We start from the raw sequence: 20,611 nt of genomic DNA on the forward strand, positions 1-20,611 counted from the left end.
GCTGGGATAGGCTCCAGTATCCTATAACCTGGGTGCGATTTGCTGGGGGGGGGATCATCCCCCCCTCTGGTTTTTATCTCTGCTGAAAAAAAATCCTCGGGGACAACCCCGTCAATAAAACAAACAAACCAAAAAAAAAGTTGACATGACAGGCATGTTGTGACACAGTTTTCTATGGTCTACATTGCACTCGAAGTGGCCCGAAGTGGCAGCTTTGATGTTCACGAACGTCCCCAGCAAATAGATACATTGTAGATAATAACAATATCTTTGCGTTCTTATAGAACGCAAAGATATTGTTATTATCTACAATGTATCAATGTATCTGCAGGGATGTAAACAGCGCGCCTTTTGGCGGATGCCGCCTTTTTCACGGCCGATTTTTTTTTTTTTAGGGGGGGCGTTGGAGTGTCTGATTATAATTTCAAAGTAAATTCTGTATTAAAATTACTAAATAAGCAAATCCGTTACAGTCCATAAAACAGGAAGTATAAGGATGAGAAAAAAACTGTTTAAATCGGAAAGCTGCGCACAATGTGAACTGCGCCATCAGAGCAAACTGTTCATTTAGTATTCATGTATTTTAGTGATTTTCGAGTCACTGTCCATTTAATCCGGAGGGAGAGAAACATCACAGCAATGCGACAAGCAATGCGAACTTTGTTGTGTGTTAGTGTTCGTGTATTTAGTCAGAGAGATAGGAAGATGAATTTACTATCTCTGGTTTAGTGTTCGTTTTCATTTAGTGTTATTCATTTGATATCATCGGATGTTATTGAGCTGTTAGCCTATTGGCCTATTGTTACCTTAATTTTGTGACGTTTCATGATTTAAAAAAAAAACATCCCCCCTTCTGTTTTTTTGACAAATCGCACCCTGCCTATAACTGACTGTTAATGTTATAGTCATGTTGTCTCATCTCATTATCTCTAGCCACTTTATCCTGTTCTACAGGGTCGCAGGCAAGCTGGAGCCTATCCCAGTTGACTACGGGCGAAAGGCGGGGTACACCCTGGACAAGTCGCCAGGTCATCACAGGGCTGACACATAGACACAGACAACCATTCACACTCACATTCACACCTATGGTCAATTTAGAGTCATCAGTTAACCTAACCTGCATGTCTTTGGACTGTGAGGGAAACCGGAGCACCCGGAGGAAACCCACGCAGACACGGGGAGAACATGCAAACTCCGCACAGAAAGGCCCTCGCCGGCCACGGGGCTCGAACCCAGACCTTCTTGCTGTGAGGCAACAGCGCTAACCACTACACCACCGTGCCACCCATCATGTTATCTGTTGTTGCCCAAATGAGGATGGGTTCCCTTTTGAATCTGGTTCCTCTCGAGGTTTCTGAGGGAGTTTTTCCTTGCCACCGTCACCACAGGCGTGCTCATTGGGGATAGATTAGGGATAAAATTAGCTCATGTTTTAAGTCGTTCAAATTCTGTAAAACTGCTTTGCGACAATGTTTATTGTTAAAAGCGCTATACAAATAAACTTGACTTGACTTATGCAATCAGCAAGCAGCACAAACTGCACATACACAGGCCAAGAGTTTCAGTTGAAGCTTGGGTAGGTAATATTTTGAGAAGCACTTTTGTCCATCCATCCATCCATCCATTACCCGGAACCGCTTATCCTGTGCAGGGTCGCAGGCAAGCTGGAGCCTATCCCAGCTGACTATGAGCAAGAGGCAGGGTACACCCTGGACAAGTTGCCAGGTTATTGCAGGGCTGACACAGAGACAAACAACCATTCACACTCACACCTACGGTCAATTTAGAGTCACTGATTAACCTAACCTGCATGTCTTTGGACTGTGGGGGAAACCGGAGGAAACCCAGACAGACATGGGGTGAACATGCAAACTCCACACAGAAAGGCCCTCGCTGGCTGCTGGGCTCGAACCCAGAACCTTCTTGCTGTGAGGCAGCATTTCTAACCACTACACCACCATGCCACCCTAGTTGAAAATTTGTTTGCTTTTACCTACTTGTGTTCTGGGGTATGGTCTCATTAACCATGGTTTCAAGCCAAAGGCCTCATCTGCCACAGCAGCATAAGGGACAGGGAGTTGTCCCTTGTCCACCCTGGACAAGTCGCCAGGTCATCGCAGGGCTGACACATAGAGACAAACAACTATTCACACTGACACCTACGGTCAATTTAGAGCCACCAATTAACCTAACCTTCTTTGGACTGTGAGGGAAACCGGAGCACCCAGAGGAAACCCACGCAGACACGAGCGGAACATGCAAACTCCACACAGAAAGGCCCTCGTCGGTTGCTGGGCTCAAACCTAGGACCTTCTTACTGTGAGGCAACAGTGCTAACCACTACACCACCGTGCCGGCCTAGTGCCCTGACAATGGAAAAAAAAATTCTGATCATCTGAAAAAGCACGGCTGTAAAGCCCCTGTCCAATCATTTCATTCAATCTGAATGAAATTATTAGATGGTCTAGGTGCCTGTCTGCCTGCCAACCTACAGCAGCAGTCAGAAGTTTACATACAGGAACATGAATGCCATGACGGTGTTGGGCTTTCAATGATTTCTTGAACTGTTGTTTTTCCGTCACAGAATTATCGTACAACATGCATCTTTAACAGAGTTTTAATTTATTTTGGGTTTTCTGAAATCAACACAGGATCAAAATTATACATATGCCCTCTTAGATTATTAACTGTGGTGCTGAAAGTTCCAAAAATGTATTCTAACTGGCCAATGTCAAGGCCTCTTAACTTCCGGTTAGAGACCATGATTGATGTCTGTGAAGGTTCTCAGTCATCCAGGTCATTATAAACCGTAGGTGCTAAAGAAGGCAATTGGACTTGCTTGAAATTCTTGGAGCCATTTCACCTCTCATCCAAAAGGCTTCTTCAGTTCTGTCTGACTAGTGGGGAGTTCCAGGTATTTATCCTCTAGTGGACCAAAAGCAACCCTAAGGAGAGTTGTTGAGGTCACATCAGTGGCGTAGCCAGGATTTTTTACATGGGGTGGCCAAAGGGGGGCCAAGGATATACAAGGGGTGGCCATGCTGTGACTAAATAAGGGAGGGTTCCGGGGGTCCTCCCCCGAGAAATTTTGAATTAGCTAGATTTGATTTCCTGTATTCTGATGTATCTGGTGGCATATCTGGTCCCTAACTCATGAACAAAACCCATGTGAGCCAAGAGGTCAGAAATTAATGTATTAATTTATTTATGTAACAAAGCATCTGCAAAACAAAGAAACCATCCAACTTGTTTACTCTAGTTAAGCATCAGGATTTTAACGATCACTACTAAAATGCAAAAGTAAAAACTAAACGATCACCTGTCCCAGGCACCTGGGAAGTAGTAAGGATATTAGTCAGGCTTGAATAAAGAGTGCTTTGCTCAGGAAAAGGAAAATACTTGTATACTTAACTCATACATACAACATATGTAAACACAACATGTGATATTGTCCATTGTAAGTACTGTACAAACTAAATGTGTTGAGTTACAAAATGTGTGTGTGCATGTGTGTGTGTGAGTGAGAGAAAGTGTTACACTGATGTAACACATGACATAGATGAGGTGTAGTGCATGAGTGGTGTGCGTGTGAGAGAGAGGGGGAAAGTATGTGCACTGCATGTAGATATAGATGAGCTGTAGTATAGACCCCTTCGCAGTAAACGTCATTCATACGTAAGCGGAAATTGCGCGCGCAGCCTGGACCCAAAAAAGACTCAGAAATGCCTAGTTGTTGTGTTGTCGGGTGTCAGAATCGTAGCAGTAATGGGGTTAAAATGTTCAGAATTCCAGCAGGATCTCACCCATTCCAAAAAAATCGCCGACGTCTATGGCTACAAGCCATCAAACGTGTAGACTGGGATGAAAGCACCATCAAAAATGCGCGGGTTTGCAGCGCCCACTTCATCACAGGTAAGATCAGGCTATTTATTAAATCTTTCTTTTTTATTCTTTCTAGTCTTCGTTTATTGATGTAGCAAAATACTTTGGTAACGTTTGTCTGATTAGCTGGGTCATAGTTACACAATGTAATGAATATTGTTAGCATGTTAACTTAGCTTTGCATGCAATTTTGTTTGTAGGAGAGGTCTCGCTTGACTCAAGCAGTCCAGATTTTGTGCCATCATTATTTGTGTATGCTGAAAGTCACAATTTTAAAGCAAGGATGGAAAGGTAAAATTGTGTGCCCTCACTCTAAATGCCAACTGCTCTAACCTAGCTCCCGCCCCGTTCAGTTTCATTTCTGCTCTCTGCCTCTCACTTTTTACGCAGCTCTGATTTCTCTTAGCTGCACTCTTTACACTCATTCCTTTCGTGCCATTACCTCCTGCAAATTGCTGTTTAGTGTTGGTATTTGCTGTTGTAGCTAAAGCCACATTGCCATCACACCACTGGCATAATTTGATTAAAACAAAATGAATATGAATGTCCCATTGTTAATCAAGTTGTACATGCCCGCACATAACAATCATATGCGTCTAAAGACTTGTAGGCACGAAGTTTTTCGTGGGTGTACACTGAAGTCTTGTCAATAAGGTACGAGTATATATCTGGCCATTGTATACCAGGGAACTTACTAACATCGTCCGTCCACTCTTTAATTAAATGCGGATCCGGTAGGCGATGTCCACTTGTTAGAGTTAACTTATTTATGTAGCATTCTCGATCTTGTAACGACAATTGTTTGGCATAATCTGACAGCTCATAATGCCGGTCTATGGGCAGCGCCATTGTTTCTGAGTCCAGGCTGCGCGCGCATCCTGGCAACGGTCAGTTTGTTTACAAACATGCGAAGGGGTCTATACGAAGTGTGTGTGTGTGTGTGTGTGTGTGTGTGTGTGTGTGTGTGTGTGAAGATATGTTACATGTAAATACAAAAATGAAGTGCATAAGTTGTGTGTGTGTGTGTGTGAGAGAGAGTGTATGTCCAGAGTGCATGAGTGTTGCGTGTGTTATACGTGAATATAGAAATGTAGTGCATGGGTGGTGTGTGGGTGAGTGTGTGTTGAGAGTGCATGAGTGGTGTGTATAGAGGATGTGCAGTCACGTGACCCGTCCATGTTTACTCCGCCATATTGGACGGCTTCAGGATTGTTTACCTTGCGCGAGGGTAATGGATCCAGGGAGTAATCCCCAAGAAAATTCGGAAAATACCCCATCTACTCACGCCATTACTTGTATAAGTTTGTTCAGCATCTTGAAGGTGACGTGAGGCAGCGTTACGTGGAAAAGTGTTCCAGGTTGGGGATTGCAGATCCGTACAACTTGCCGCAATCCTTGCTCAGGGAAATTCGGAGCTGCGGTGCCGGCGATTTGCCCGATCTGGCCTACCATGACATTTACAATTTTCTCGTTAATCGTGAATCGTGTTACACTGGCAAAGCCCTCAAAGCTTACAAGAGACTGGAAGCTTATAAATATTTTGTTGCAGGATGGGTATCCCAACTATACCTCTGGAAGGTTCCGAAGAAGAATGTCTACTTGATAACCTCACGGGTAAGTGGCATTAAGATGTTTATCATAAAGAGACTATGCAGGACGTTTTCTCGCTTATTTAGTAATTTTAATACAGAATTTACTCTGATGAAATTATTCAGACACTCCAACGCCCCCCTAAAGAAAAAAATCGGATCTGCGCGTTTCAGCCGTGAAACGGCATCCGCCGTTTGCATCCCTGTTTAAACTCATAGGTTAACCGACTTTAATCGGCTAATGAGGCTCGGTGGTCGGTCAAGATTTTTTTTTAGTTTTCGCCATCCCTACTATGGATTGGCCTTTCAAAGGCATATATGAGCCAAAAAGATAAAACATTGTCATAGACTAGGTGTTAGGACTTGGACTGTTTTGGCCTCTAGAGGCCGCTGTTATTTCCTTTTCGTGTCATATTTATTTTGGCCTCTAGAGGCCGCCACTGTTCCTGTGTTTTGTGTTTTTTTTTTGTTAATTGCCTGTTAGTCCTAATTATCTTCACCTGTGTCCTTAATTAGTTTGTGTATTTATACCCCTGAGTTCAGTCCTCTTGTCACGGAGTCTTTGTGCTGTTATGTTTATCTCCAGTTTCCTTTGTACTGTGTTTTGTGGATCTTCTGAGCTTTTGCATTTTTGCCTTTTTCTTTTTGAATTATACTCTTTGTTTTTGTTTTTTTTGTTTTGCCCTGGATTGTATATAGTGTACATAGTATAAATAAACCTTTTGTTACTTTTTCTACTTCCGCCTCACGCCTCTGCATTTGAGTCATTCCCCTGGTGGCCTAGTGGGGGTTTGCTGGATCATCATACCAACGAACCAGGTTCGAATCCCAGCAAAACCCTAACAGAAAGACTCCGTCATGACCGACTCAGCAGAGGCTGCTTCAACTGTCTACCCGGCCAACCTTCAGGGAATTATGGCAGCTTTGACACGCTTCGGAGCGACCATGTACGCTCACCAGCCAACGTGAGGCCCTTGCTCGCCACGAGGAACTGCTTCAGCAAATTGGGAAAACCCTGGCACAGCTGACATCTCTGCCTGCATCTCCTGATCCAGTTCCTGCTCCTGATCCAGTTCCTGCTCCTGATCCAGCTCCCACTCCTGCTCCAGTGCCTCCTGCAATGCTGCCTTCTTCACCTCGTGAACCCAGCCTTCCTGCACCACAGAGGTATGACGGCAAGCACAGTGAGTGCCGAGAGTTCCTTACCCAGTGTCAACTCACCTTTGAGCTTCAGCCTACCACCTACACTACGGATCGCCGCAAGATTGCCTTTGTGATCACCTTATTAGCTGGTAAGGCGCGAGCCTGGGCTACTGCTATCTGGCAAAGACAGGGACCTGAGTGCTTTGATTTCCAGCTGTTTTCTGAAGAGATGCTTCGGGTCTTCGATCAGGCAGACATCAGTACCGACGCAGCCCGAAAGCTCATGTCCATCCGGCAAGGAGGAAGCGTCGCAGATTACGCCATCTCGTTCCGAACACTCGCAGCAGTAAGTGGATGGAACGAGACTGCCCTGGTGTCAGCCTTCCACCATGGTCTGTCTGACCCCATCAAGGACGGTCTGGCCTCTATTGGATGCCCAAGTGACCTCGAAACCCTCATCTCACATGCTATTCGTCTGGACAACAGGATGAGAGAACGCCACCAAGCCTTGAGCCCCCCCAGCCTCCCTACCTCTACCTGGAGACCGTCTACCTCCTTCAGTGACTGTCCAGAACCCATGCAAGTGGGTCGTACTCGCCTCTCCGCATCTGAGAGGGAGCGCAGAAGGAGGGACAAGTGCTGCATCTACTGTGGCAAGCCTGGTCACTTCCGAGCATCATGTCCCGAACTCTTGGGAAAAGGACCGCCCCGTCCAGCCGAGGGAGGGTTGTGACGGGGCCTACCCTCTCTCCCGGACTCCCTGGCCAAGGAATCTACATCCCGGTCTCCATCTCCTGGGGTGAGTCTGTCCACTCTTGTCAAGCTTTGATAGACTCAGGGGCGGCTGGGAACTTTATGGATATTCACTTCGCCCAAAGCATCAATATACCTACTGCACCTCTTGAAGTCCCTCTGTCTGTGTCTGCCCTCGATGGCCAAGCGTTAGGTGATGGAAGAGTCACTCAAGTTACTTCTCCAGTCTTCCTCCAGTCTCAAGGTCACAAGGAAGAAATATCCCTGCACCTGATTCCTTCACCTGAGTTCCCAGTTATTCTAGGCCTTCCTTGGCTTACTCGCCACAACCCTCGCATAGACTGGGTAACAAGCCAGGTTGTGGAATGGGGCCCTGCATGCCATGCCTCTTGTCTGCTCTCTAGCTCTCCTGTGTCTCCTGCCGAGCCCCCTGATCTCACCGAGTTATCTCAAGTTCCCACAGAGTACTGGGATCTCAAGGAGGTATTCAGCAAGAGCAGGGTCGCCGTTCTTCCTCCGCACCGGGCCTACGACTGTGCCATCGACTTGCTCCCTGGGACTACCCCTCCTCGTGGCAGACTGTTTTCCCTCTCTCAGCCAGAACGCAAGGCTATGGAGGAATACCTCAAAGACGCCCTGGTCTCTGGGTTCATTCGACCCTCCACCTCACCTGCTGGTGCCGGCTTCTTCTTTGTCGGCAAGAAGGATGGGGGGCTTCGACCATGTATTGACTACAGGGGCCTGAACAAGATCACTGTGCGCAACCGATATCCCCTTCCGCTTATGTCCACTGCTTTCGACCTGCTCCAAGGCGCCACCGTCTTCACCAAGTTGGACCTACGGAACGCATACCACCTCATCCGTATCCGACAGGGAGACGAGTGGAAGACTGCCTTTAACACCCCGTCTGGGCACTACGAATACCAGGTGATGCCCTTTGGACTCACCAACGCACCAGCTGTTTTTCAGGCCCTAATCAACGACGTCTTAAGGGACATGATTAACCTGTACGTCTTTGTCTACCTCGATGACATCCTTATCTTTTCCAAGACCGTGCAGGAGCACCGCCACCATGTCCGCCAGGTTCTCCAGAGGCTGCTGCAGAACAATCTGTTCGCCAAGGCCCAGAAATGCGAATTTCATGTTCCCGAGGTCTCCTTTCTGGGATTTATTGTACGGACAGGCCAACTCCAAATGGACCCTGCCAAGACCCTGGCCGTCCGGGACTGGCCTACTCCCAAGTCCGTTAAGGAGGTTCAGCGGTTCTTAGGATTCGCTAACTTCTACCGCAAGTTCATCAGGAACTTCAGTTCTGTGGCAGCACCCATGTCAGACCTCACCAAAGGGACTGGTGGATCTTATGGCTGGTCTCCTCAGGCAGAAAAGGCGTTCAAAGACCTCAAGGCCCGCTTCTGCACGGCACCCATTCTGGTCCTCCCGGACACCTCCCAACCATTCATCGTGGAGGTGGACGCCTCGGACAGTGGTGTCGGCGCGGTACTCTCTCAACGTTCGGAAGGAAAGCTGCACCCCTGCGCTTACTTCTCCCACCGCCTGAGTCCTGCGGAGTCCCGGTACGATGTGGGGGATCGAGAACTGCTAGCGGTCAAACTGGCCCTTGAGGAGTGGAGGCACTGGCTGGAGGGAGCGCAACATCCATTCCTGGTTTGGACTGACCACAAGAACCTGGAGTACCTCCAGCAAGCCAAGAGACTGAACCCTCGACAGGCTAGGTGGGCCCTGTTTTTCAGTCGGTTTGACTTCACCCTCTCGTACCGTCCCGGCTCCAAGAACACCAAACCTGACGCACTGTCCAGGCTGTTCTCTGCCACTAACAGGGAGAATGAAGTCGGGCCTATTATCCCGGTGTCCCGGATTGTGGCCCCTGTCCGCTGGGGTATTGAGGAGGCTGTTCGACGAGCCCAACGCCAGGACCCCGGTCCTGGGACGGGGCCACCGGGCCTCTTGTACGTCCCACATCAAGCCCGGGCCAAGGTTCTCCAGTGGGGTCACTCTTCCCCTCTCACCGCCCACCCGGGAGCTCGGAGGACCCTGGACTTCCTGAAAAGACGCTTCTGGTGGCCTAACATGGAGCAGGAAGTAAGGTCATTTGTCCTGTCCTGTGAGGTTTGCACCAGAACCAAGAACCCACGACAGCGTCCCCAGGGTCTCCTGCATCCTCTGACCATTCCCCGGCGTCCCTGGTCCCACGTGGCAGTCGACTTCATCACGGGTCTCCCTGAGTCACAAGGTAACATGGTCATTTTGGTCATTGTTGACAGATTCTCCAAGGCCTGCCGCTTCATACCTCTGTGCAAACTCCCCTCTGCTCTTGAAACAGCGAAACTTATATTTAATCATGTCTTCCGAGTCTTTGGTCTTCCACAGGACATCGTCTCAGACCGAGGGCCCCAGTTCTCCTCCCGAGTGTGGCACGGGTTCTGCAAGGTCATCAGAGCCACTGCCAGCCTCTCCTCTGGGTTTCACCCACAGTCCAATGGTCAGACGGAGAGGCTCAACCAGGACCTGGAAACCACCCTGCGAGGCCTGGCTATGGATAACCTGACATCGTGGAGCACCTGGCTGCCATGGGCAGAGTACGCCCACAACACCCTGCAGTCATCGGCCACCAAGCTGTCGCCATTCCAGTGCCAATTCGGGTTCCAGCCACCTCTGTTCCCGGACCAGGAGGAGGACGCAGGGGTGCCCTCGGTCAACCAATATGTGAGACGGTGTCGCAAGACCTGGAGCAAGGTCAGGAAGACCCTCATACAGACCTCCAGAACCAACCAGACTCAGGCCAACCGCCACAGAAGACCTGCACACACTTTCCGCCCTGGGCAGCGGGTTTGGCTGTCCACTAAGGACCTTCCGCTGCGGGTGGAGAACCGCAAGCTTGCTCCTCGCTACATTGGCCCCTTCAAGGTGGTGCGCAGGGTGAACCCTGTCTCCTACCGGCTTCAGTTGCCCCGGACTCTGAGGATCAACCCCACTTTCCATGTTTCCCTGTTGCGGCCTGTACTGACGTCTACGTATGCCCCTGCCCCTAGGAACCTCCCACCCCCCCGCATCTTCCAGGGGCAGACTGTGTTCACTGTGCATCGCCTGCTTGACTCCCGCCGGGTCCGCGGCGGGTTGCAATATCTGGTGGACTGGGAGGGCTATGGTCCTGAGGAGCGCTGCTGGGTTCCTGCTCGGGATGTCCTGGATAAAGAACTGTGTCGGGACTTCCATTCGGCCCATCCGGATCGCCCTGGGAACGTCAGGAGACACTCCTAGAGGGGGGGGTCCTGTTAGGACTTGGACTGTTTTGGCCTCTAGAGGCCGCTGTTATTTCCTTTTCGTGTCATATTTATTTTGGCCTCTAGAGGCCGCCACTGTTCCTGTGTTTTGTGTTTTTTTTTTTTGTTAATTGCCTGTTAGTCCTAATTATCTTCACCTGTGTCCTTAATTAGTTTGTGTATTTATACCCCTGAGTTCAGTCCTCTTGTCACGGAGTCTTTGTGCTGTTATGTTTATCTCCAGTTTCCTTTGTACTGTGTTTTGTGGATCTTCTGAGCTTTTGCATTTTTGCCTTTTTCTTTTTGAATTATACTCTCTGTTTTTTTTTTTTGTTTTGCCCTGGATTGTATATAGTGTACATAGTATAAATAAACCTTTTGTTACTTTTTCTACTTCCGCCTCACGCCTCTGCATTTGAGTCATTCCCCTGGTGGCCTAGTGGGGGTTTGCTGGATCATCACACCAACGAACCAGGTTCGAATCCCAGCAAAACCCTAACACTAGGCCAGGGTAGTAGGGCTAGGCATAGCCATTTTAAACGTTAGAGACTGTCTAGTTTCTAAGTATGCAGCTATCATTCAATCCGAAAATCAACTTAACAGATGTACTAGGAGTATTGAATTAGAAGATTACACCTACCTGATATGAAGTGTTCACTACAAATTCGGCTGGTAGAACTGGGGTTCCAGTTTTCTCTTCGCACAGCGGACACCCATTTTGCGCGTCTCTCCTCGTCTGCGGGGAATCTATAAAATGACAGGCCCTCCTTTTGGCCCTGTCTATTGGTACAACCAAATGCTGAACAAGATATAACCATTCTCGAAAGATCTACTCCCACACACTTGATAATTAGAACGGGTCCGTCTAAGTTCTATGCGTGACCTTGCCGTCCAAAATGGCGGATAAACAAATATCACGTGACCTCGTGACGTCACGTGCAAATCCTCAATACCAGTGAGTGTGTTACATGTAAATATAGAAATGTAGTGCATCATGCATGAGTGGTGTGTGTGTGTATGAGAGGATGTGTTGAGAGTGCATGAGTTGTATCTTATAGTGAGTGAGAGAAAGACATAGTGTGTGTTAAGAGAGTGAAGTACGTGTTCATATACCGTATGAGTGAGAGAGTTAAGACAGTGCATGAGTGTTACATTTAAATATAAAAATTTAGTGCATGAGTTGTGTGTCTGTGTTGAGAGTGTATGAATGTTACATGTAAATATAGAAATGTAGTACACAAAGAGTGTGTGAGAGTGAGATAGACAGTGTGTTAAGAGAGTGCATAAGTGTTGTGTATGAGTGAGTGTGTTACATGTAAATATAGAAATGTGGTGCATGAGTGGTGTGTGTGTGTGTGTGTGTGTGTGTGTGTGAGAGAGGGGTAGGGGGAGAGTGTGTGTTGAGAGAATGCAGGAGTGTTGTGTATGTATGAGTGTGACAATTATTAATCAATGTGTACTCCCACCAGTAACACACAACATCTCACACACATTAATATAAACATCACACAACATCTCTATATTTTCTCTATATCTATCTAGTATCTATCTATGTGTGCACACAGCACAAATCCCACTGTAGCCGGATATCTATAAAGACGCATATTTATTTATCCGGTTGCATTTACATGTAAACGAAGGTTTCAGTCACTGAAAACGGATACTTTCGAAAACCCTGGGAAGAGTGGAGATTTCTGGAAACTCTGAATTGTCTGAGGACAGAATTGTAACTGTATGTCTACAAAGTGAGAAAACTTGAAGAGAGTATAAGAGGTGAATAACTTATCTCCCAAATTAATCGCACGTTCACGTAGTACGGAGGTTGTTGTGTTGTCGGACTAGAGCATGACTATCTGATACCACCACCGTCACGACAACCTGCTCATCCACCTGCTGCTTGAATGCGCAAAATGTTTATGTGCTACGGTAATATGCATCCCCGCAGAAACCAAATAAGCAGCACAAAAACCCAGCGGGCGGAACTAACATTTCATGGGACATATCGGTTTTATAAATTTTATTGTCTGGCCCTGGGGTGGCCAGGGCGGGGCCAAGGCATCCCCTGGGGTGGCCCCCGGCCACCCCGGCCACCCCTTAGCTCTGCCCCTGGGTCACATGGATCGTTGACCCCTCAGTCATTCTGCAGGTGTAAGGGTCACTGGAGGCTGGGTGTGAACGGTGTTAGGAGCCTAGAGTGTCGTTTGGGTGATCTGTGGGTCGTTGGATCTCTCTGCCATCATGTGAGTCACTGAAGTCAGCTGAGCCTTGGTGTGGATGTGTATTCAGTTTCTGGGAAGTATGCCAAGGACTGCATTGTAGGTGGCTGATAATTGGTGCCTCAGTCTGTTCAGTGATGGTCATTCCAGGTTGACGAAAATAGCTTATTTTACTCCTCTTTCAAACCACCTGTCTTCTCTGGCTACAATGCATACATTGCAGTCCTGAAATGAGTGTCCTTTGTTACTGAGATGAAAATAGACTGCAGAGCCCTGGCCTGAGGAACTGGCTCTTCTGTGTTGAGTCATGCGCTTATGAAGCAGTTGGTTTTTTTTACCCCAATGTACAGGTCTGTGCATTCCTCACTGCATTTAATTGCATACACTATGTTGTTCTGTTTGTGTCCGGGTATTCTGTCCTTAGAATGGACCAATTTCTGCCTCAGAGTGTTACTGGGTCTGAAGTGTACAGGGATGTTGTGTTTGTAAAAGATCCTCATGAGTTTCTCAGATAGCCCAGAAATGTAGGGAATGACAATTGTTGGAGCCATTTCGCATTTTTTTTGTTTTGTTTTTTCAGAATTAATATGATCATAATTTGCGTTTTGATGAAATACTGATTTATGTGCGCAATATGTTTAGATCTAGGGCGGCATGGTGGTGTAGTGGTTAGTGCTGTCGCCTCACAGCAAGAAGGTCCGGGTTTGAGCCCTGTGGCCGACAAGGGCCTTTCTGTGCAGAGTTTGCATGTTCTCCCCGTGTCCGCGTGGGTTTCCTCCAGGTGCTCTGGTTTCCCCCACAGTCCAAAGGCATGCAGGTTAGGTTAACTGGTGACTCTAAATTGACCGTGAGTGTGAATGGTTGTCTGTGTCTATGTGTCAGCCCTGTGATGACCTGGCGACTTGTCCAGGGTGTACCCTGCCTTTCGCCTGTAGTCAGCTGGGATAGGCTCCAGCTTGCCTGCGACCCTGTAGAACAGGATAAAGCGGCTAGAGATAATGAGATGTTTAGATCTTTATCTGAAATATTTTGTGCTTTCGTACTGTTGTGCATGTTTGCTGCTCTGCCTGTCTTGTTGACCATGACATCTGTGTCTTGATTGATGTTCAATATATGCGCCGTCACCTGATGGTCAGGTAGAGCGGAAGTGGCAAACAGTTTTTCAACCGCATGATGCGATGGAGCGTTTTGTTTATATGCTTTAGTTAATTTAGGACGAATAAATCTCTCTATTTTCTAAAGACGCGCGTTCTCCGAGTTAACCTCCGCTCTGAAGCGGTTGCTGTGAAGCTGCCGCTACAACAATGTTCTTGCGTTTGTTGCTGTTTTCTTCCCTGTCTGTTATGTTTCTTTTTCTGGTCTTGACGAAAGCCCAATTGGGATACCCGCACTTCTAAAGTGCTTCCTTGATGTGTTTTTGCTCCTTCTCTTTTCCCTCTACCATTGTAGGAATGTTCTGAGCCATGTGATGTAAGAGTGGCTGGGAGCGACTCCTGAAAAAGTGGTCAAGGCTTTGTTTTCCACTTCCTCCATGGATAGATTGACCACTGGAACACAATAAAGTGTTTCAGGAGTCACTCCCAGCCACTGGTTCAGGTATGTGGATGACACCTGGGTAAAAATCAAAACCCATGAGGTGGAAGCCTTCACAGAACACATCAATGCAGTGGATATCAACATCAAGTTCACTCAGGAGGACATCAGTGGAAACAACCTAGCCTTTTTGGACTGCAGCATGCACATCAAACAAGACAGAAGCCTTAGCATTGAGGTCTACCGGAAACCCACACACACAGACCAGTACCTATTGTTTGACTCTCACTACGCACTGGAACACAAATTGGGGGTCATTAGGACTTTACACCACAGGGCTCAGAACATTCTTACAATGGTAGAGGGAAAAGAGGAGGAGTAAAAACACATCAAGGAAGCACTTGATAAAGAAGGATAAAGCAGGCTAACATTAAGCTTAAAACAAGTTCTGACTTCAACTCTATCAAAAATATGTGGACTATGCTTAAAAGTCAGGTCCGTACAAGGAAATTCACAAATTTTAATTCACCTCTACCAATTTTGGCAAGAAGAGTGCACACTCTGCCTATGCACTCATTGCACGAGACTGGAGTACTCAACAAGGCTAGACAGACATATTACAGACATATTGCTAAAGCTAGTGAGCTAGTTGACAGCTGTGAGTACTAACAATTGCCATGTTCATTGTTTACATTCATTATGATGTATATATTAGGTGCTTTCTTACATGTGAATGAGACATGAGGTAGTTGGATATGACAACGATATGCTAAGCTTCTCCCCTCAATGCTCTCTCTTTATGGACTCCTCCTCTAGCAGTACTCAGGCAGTGCACATTCATGTGTTTTGGAGGAAGGCCTGAAGGGAGGGGGTGGGATTTTTAACTTGGATACTTTCAAAATCTAGCTTACTCTTACTGGTTGTCCAAAATTACTTATTCGACCTTTAATGTTCATCAAATATTAGGATGGGGGATAAATGTGATCTCAGTGACTTGATAGGATTGTTGGTATCAGACAGGCAGGTTTGAGTATTTCAGTAAATCTCATCTCATCTCATTGTCTCTAGCCACTTTATCCTGTTCTACAGGGTCGCAGGCAAGCTGGAGCCTATCCCAGCTGACTACGGGCGAAAGGCAGGGTACACCCTGGACAAGTCGCCAGGTCATCACAGGGCTGACACATAGACACAGACAACCATTCACACCTATGGTCAATTTAGAGTTACCCTAACCTGCATGTCTTTGGACTGTGGGGGAAACCGGAGCACCCGGAGGAAACCCACGCGGACATGGGGAGAACATCCAAACTCCACACAGAAAGGCCCTCACCGACCACGGGGCTCGAACCCGGACCTTCTTGCTGTGAGGCGACAGCGCTAACCTCTACACCACTGTGCCACCCATATATATATATTTTCCCAAAAAAATGGCACCGTCCTAGTGGCAGCCTGTCATAGCAGCTCTGGGTATTTATGTTAGTTTTTTGTATTTTTATTGAGTATTTTTAGTTTCTTAGTGCTATTTTTGCTATTCTTGCACTGTGCATTGATCACAACGTATGGCGAGATGCTTTTCAAGCGGATAGGACACTTTAATCATTTTATTTGCATTCGGTTCTCTTCAGATCACTGGGAGCCATGCCTGCAATACCGCCGGCATTGTTTACACCCACGACCAGCTGATGGCTCTGAGGTACCCGACCCTCTTGGCCGGAGAGAGACCCACTGTACCCAAGGAGCTAAAGCAGAGACAGCGAGGCTGCAGAGCGGAGCTCAAACGGAGGAGGAAGAAGAGAAAGTTTAAGCCCTACATTCCCGCAGTTATCACTGGAAATTTGAGATTGTTGGCAAACAAAGTGGACGAACTGGAAGCGCTCGTAAGGACACAGAGGGAGTACAGAGAGTCCCGTATCATGTGCTTTATGGAAACGTGGCTGCACGAGCAGATACCGGACCCTAACATCACCATTCCCGGCTTCCAGACGGTTCGAGCAGATAGGGACACCACCGCGACCGGTAAGAAGAAAGGAGGGGGCCTCGCCGTGCTCGTGAACAACAGGTGGTGTCACCCCGAGCACATCTCTGTTAAAGAGCGGGTCTGTAGCCCGGACATCGAGCTTGTTGCCGTTGGATTTCATCCATATTATTTGCCGAGGGAGTTAACCAGTGTCATCGCCATTACTGTTTACATTCCACCATCGGGAAATGGGGAGGCACCGTGTGATGTCATCCACACTGTGACTGCCGAACTACAAACAAAACATCCCGGGGCAGTCATCATCATCACAGGGGACTTTAACCATGCTTCCCTCTCATCCACACTCCCAACTTTCTACCAGTTTGTTACAGGCTTCACCCGTGAAAAAAAGACTTTGGACCTGCTGTATGCAAATGTTAAGGATGCATACAGCTCCACTGCCCTGCCACCATTGGGCAGGTCAGACCACAACCTAGTCCTGCTCTCTCCATTATACAAGCCTGTGGTTCAGCAGCACCCGGTCACGGTGAGGACAGTGAGGAAATGGTCTCTTGAGGCCATGGAAACACTGCAGGGAGCACTGGAGGCCACAGACTGGGAGGCTCTGTACGAGCCACACGGTGACGACATTGATGGCCTTACTGACTGTGTCTCGGAGTACACTGGGTTCTGCATTGACAACACCATCCCCATTAAAGAGGTCCGCTGCTACCCAAACAACAAACCGTGGGTAACCAGCAACCTGAAGACCCTACTCAATGAGAAGAAGAGGGCCTTCAGATCAGGGGACCGAGCAGAACTCCAACGGGTACAAAGAGAGCTTAAACACAGCATCAGGGAGAGCAAGGACAACTACAGGAATAAACTGGAACACAAACTGGAGAAAAATAACACCCGGGACATCTAGAGTGGGATGAGAGAGATCACTGGCTTCCAGAGGAGAGGTGGGGGTGCAGCTGAGGGGAACGAACAACGTGCGAACGAGCTGAACATGTTTTTCAATAGGTTCAACTCCAACCCCCCCTCCCCCAGCCACCCCCTACTGATCCTCCAAGCAACAACCCCCCACTTCCTCCCACCACCTCTTGCCACACACCACCCCAGCCACCTCTACCTCCTTTCCCCCCCGCGGACACTCACCAAGAATCTTTTCACACCCCACGCCCCTAGGATATCCCCAAAGCCCCCCCAGTCCCCCACCACCTCCTGCAGCAGACACCTCTCTGCATCACCCTCGTCAACTCCAACCTCCAACCTGCTGCTGACTCTCACCTCAGACTCTACAATATCCCCGACCCCCCAGTCTGGACTACACATCACATCCAGTCAGGTGAGGAGAGAGCTGGAGAGGCTCAAACAGAGGAAAGCTGCGTGACCGGACCGCATTAGCCCTCACGTGTTGAAGGCATGTTCCAGCCAGCTCTGTGGAGTTCTCCAGCACCTCTTCAACCTGAGCCTACACCTTCAGAGAGTGCCAGTACTATGGAAAACATCCTGCCTGGTCCCAGTGCCCAAAAAAGGACGTCCTGCTGCACTGGAGGATTACAGGCCAGTGGCACTGACTTCTCACATCATGAAGGTAATGGAGAGACTGGTCCTGGCACACCTCAGACCGTTGGTGTGCCCATCACAAGACCCCCTGCAGTTTGCATATCAGCCCCATGTCGGGGTTGATAACGCAATCGTCTACCTGCTGCAGAAGACCTATTCTTCCCTGGACAAACCCGACACCACAGTCCGCATCATGTTCTTCGGCTTTTCCAGCGCCTTCAATACCATCCAGCCCAGAATACTGAAGGCTAAATTGGAGGACATGCGGGTGGGTGCTCCCCTCATCACTTGGATTGATGACTATCTGACGGGCAGACCACAGTTTGTGAGACTAAAGAGCTGTGTGTCTGGTCGTCTGATAAGTAACATTGGGGCCCCTCAGGGAACTGTGCTGTCCCCCTTCCTCTTCAACACATACACTTCAGATTTCAAGTACTGCACTGAGTCATGTCATCTGCAGAAATTCTCTGATGACACGGCGATTGTGGGGTGTATTGAGGGTGGGGGGGAGGCTGAGTACAGGGACCTGGTCGACCGCTTTGTGAAGTGGTGTGGGGAGAACCACCTGCAGCTGAACGTGAAGAAGACGAGGGAGATGGTGGTGGACTTCAGGAGGAACAAGCCCCTGCCGTCTTCAGTCAGCATCAGTGGGATGGATGGGGATATGGTGGCCTCATACAAGTATCTGGGTGTTACACTGGACAACAAATTGGACTGGTCCACTAACACAGAGGCCATCTATAAGAAGGGCCTGAGCCAGCTTTATTTCCTGAGGAGGCTCAGGTTCTTTCCTTTCATGCCTGCAACAAGATGCTGCAGATGTTTTATCAGTCTGTTGTGGCGAGCACCATCTTCTTTGCTGTGGTGTCCTGGGGTGCAGGCATCAAGACAAAGGACGCCAACAGACTGAACAAACTGATCAGGAAGGCAGAGTCTGTTGTTGGGTCTAAACTGGTCACCCTGGAGGAGGTGGTGGAGGGCAGGATTCTGACAAAACTGCTGGCAATCATGAACAATCCCTCTCACCCCCTCCACAAAACACTGGACAAGCTAAAGAGCAGTTTCAGCAACAGACTCATTCAACCCTGCTGCTCCAAGGAACGATACAGAAAATCATTCCTACCCACGGCAATCAGACTTTACAACTCATCTACCTCTGTTGGAGCCATGATCACACATCTGGACTAATTCTACCTGTCACCCTCTGCACTACATATAACATAGCATAACGTATACTTAGTGTTTACTATGGGACATGTGACGTGGGAATATTATCTGTATTGATATTATATATCATATTTTTGCAATATTCGCATCCTATTGCACATTCTATGTACATAGTCATAGTATATTATTTAAGGTATGTGTATATCTTGTTTATATCTTGTTTTTTATTCTCTTGACCTCAGTACTTTATTTTTAATTTTATTTTAACCTCAGTACTTTATTTTATTTTATTCCATTGTATTTTTTTATTGTATTCAAATTTACTGGACTGCTATGACAATCTAATTTCCCTTCAGGGATGAATAAAGTCATCTATCTATCTATCTATCTATCTATCTATCTATCTATCTATCTATCTATCTATCTATCTATCTATCTATCAATGGGATGGGCAGAGATCAGTCAATCGGCAAACAGAACAACGTAGGGCAGACGAGAAGACGAAGTTGAAACTAAACATAAATGGTGGTCAGAACAGAAGGTCAGGCAGAAGACAAACAGCTCAGTAAAGTCAAGTACGGGATGCAGAACGATAATTCGCACTGGCTGTTTGTGAGAGCTGAGCATAGGCTGGGTGATGATTGGTAGACTGGAGGCAGGTGATGTAATTAGAATTCTGGTGACATGGGGCGCTGTGACTTAGGAATTGCAGTCTGGAGCAGCCATGTTTGGAGGCTGCTCTGAACTCAGGTTTTCAGTATTGTCACTGACAGAACCCTGCCCCCGAGGAGCTCCCTCTGGGAGCAACTACTTTTTTTGGTCAGCTTCTTCTTCTTGGTGCAGGCTTGTCTGGATGCTGGCTGTGGAACTCTTGTGTAAGGAGGGGGTCCAAGATGTCTCTGGAGCTCACCCAACTGTGTTCCTCTGGGCTATAGCCCTCCCAGTCGACCAGGTATTCAAGCTGATCTTGTCTGCAACGGGAATTGCAGATTTTATTTACCTGATAGATGGGGTCACCCTGGACGTCAGGGGAGGGGGGCTCTTGGGAGGGTGTATCAGTGGCTAGGGGACCTTGGATAACTGGCTTTAGGTGGGAGACATGTAAAGTGGGAGACATTTTGCTGTGAGGTGGAAGTTCCAGTCTGTACGATACCTCGTTGATTCTGCGTAGTACCTTGTATGGGCCGATGTAACAAGCTTGTAGTTTCTTACATGCATTGGGTTCTCTTAAGTCCCTTGTGGAGACCCACAAATGATCTCCTGGAGAATACTTGGGGTTATTGATTCTAAGTTTGTCTGCATATTGCTTGTACTTGGCATTAATTTGTTCCAGTCTTTGATGAACCTCCTCCCATACCTCCCGGCTTCTCTGAAACCATGAGTCCACTGCCGGTATCCGAGTGGGTGTATTGTCCCATGGGAAAAGAGGAGGTTGATAGCAGAGTATGCACTGGAACGGGGTCAACTGAGTAGCGAAGTGTTTTAGTGAGTTCTGTGCATCCTCGGCCCATGGAAGAA

General features: G+C 47.8%; 1 protein-coding gene across 1 annotated transcript in view; it reads right to left on the reverse strand.

Annotated features, from left to right (window-relative positions):
• Positions 1-20,611, reverse strand: part of ptprdb (protein tyrosine phosphatase receptor type Db) — a 234,783-nt gene that overhangs the window by 197,650 nt on the left and 16,522 nt on the right. The gene's annotated exons all lie outside the window — the stretch shown is intronic.

The sequence above is a fragment of the Neoarius graeffei genome, chromosome 3 (genome assembly GCF_027579695.1).
Source record: "Neoarius graeffei isolate fNeoGra1 chromosome 3, fNeoGra1.pri, whole genome shotgun sequence".
NCBI classification, from domain to species: Eukaryota; Metazoa; Chordata; class Actinopteri; order Siluriformes; family Ariidae; genus Neoarius; species Neoarius graeffei.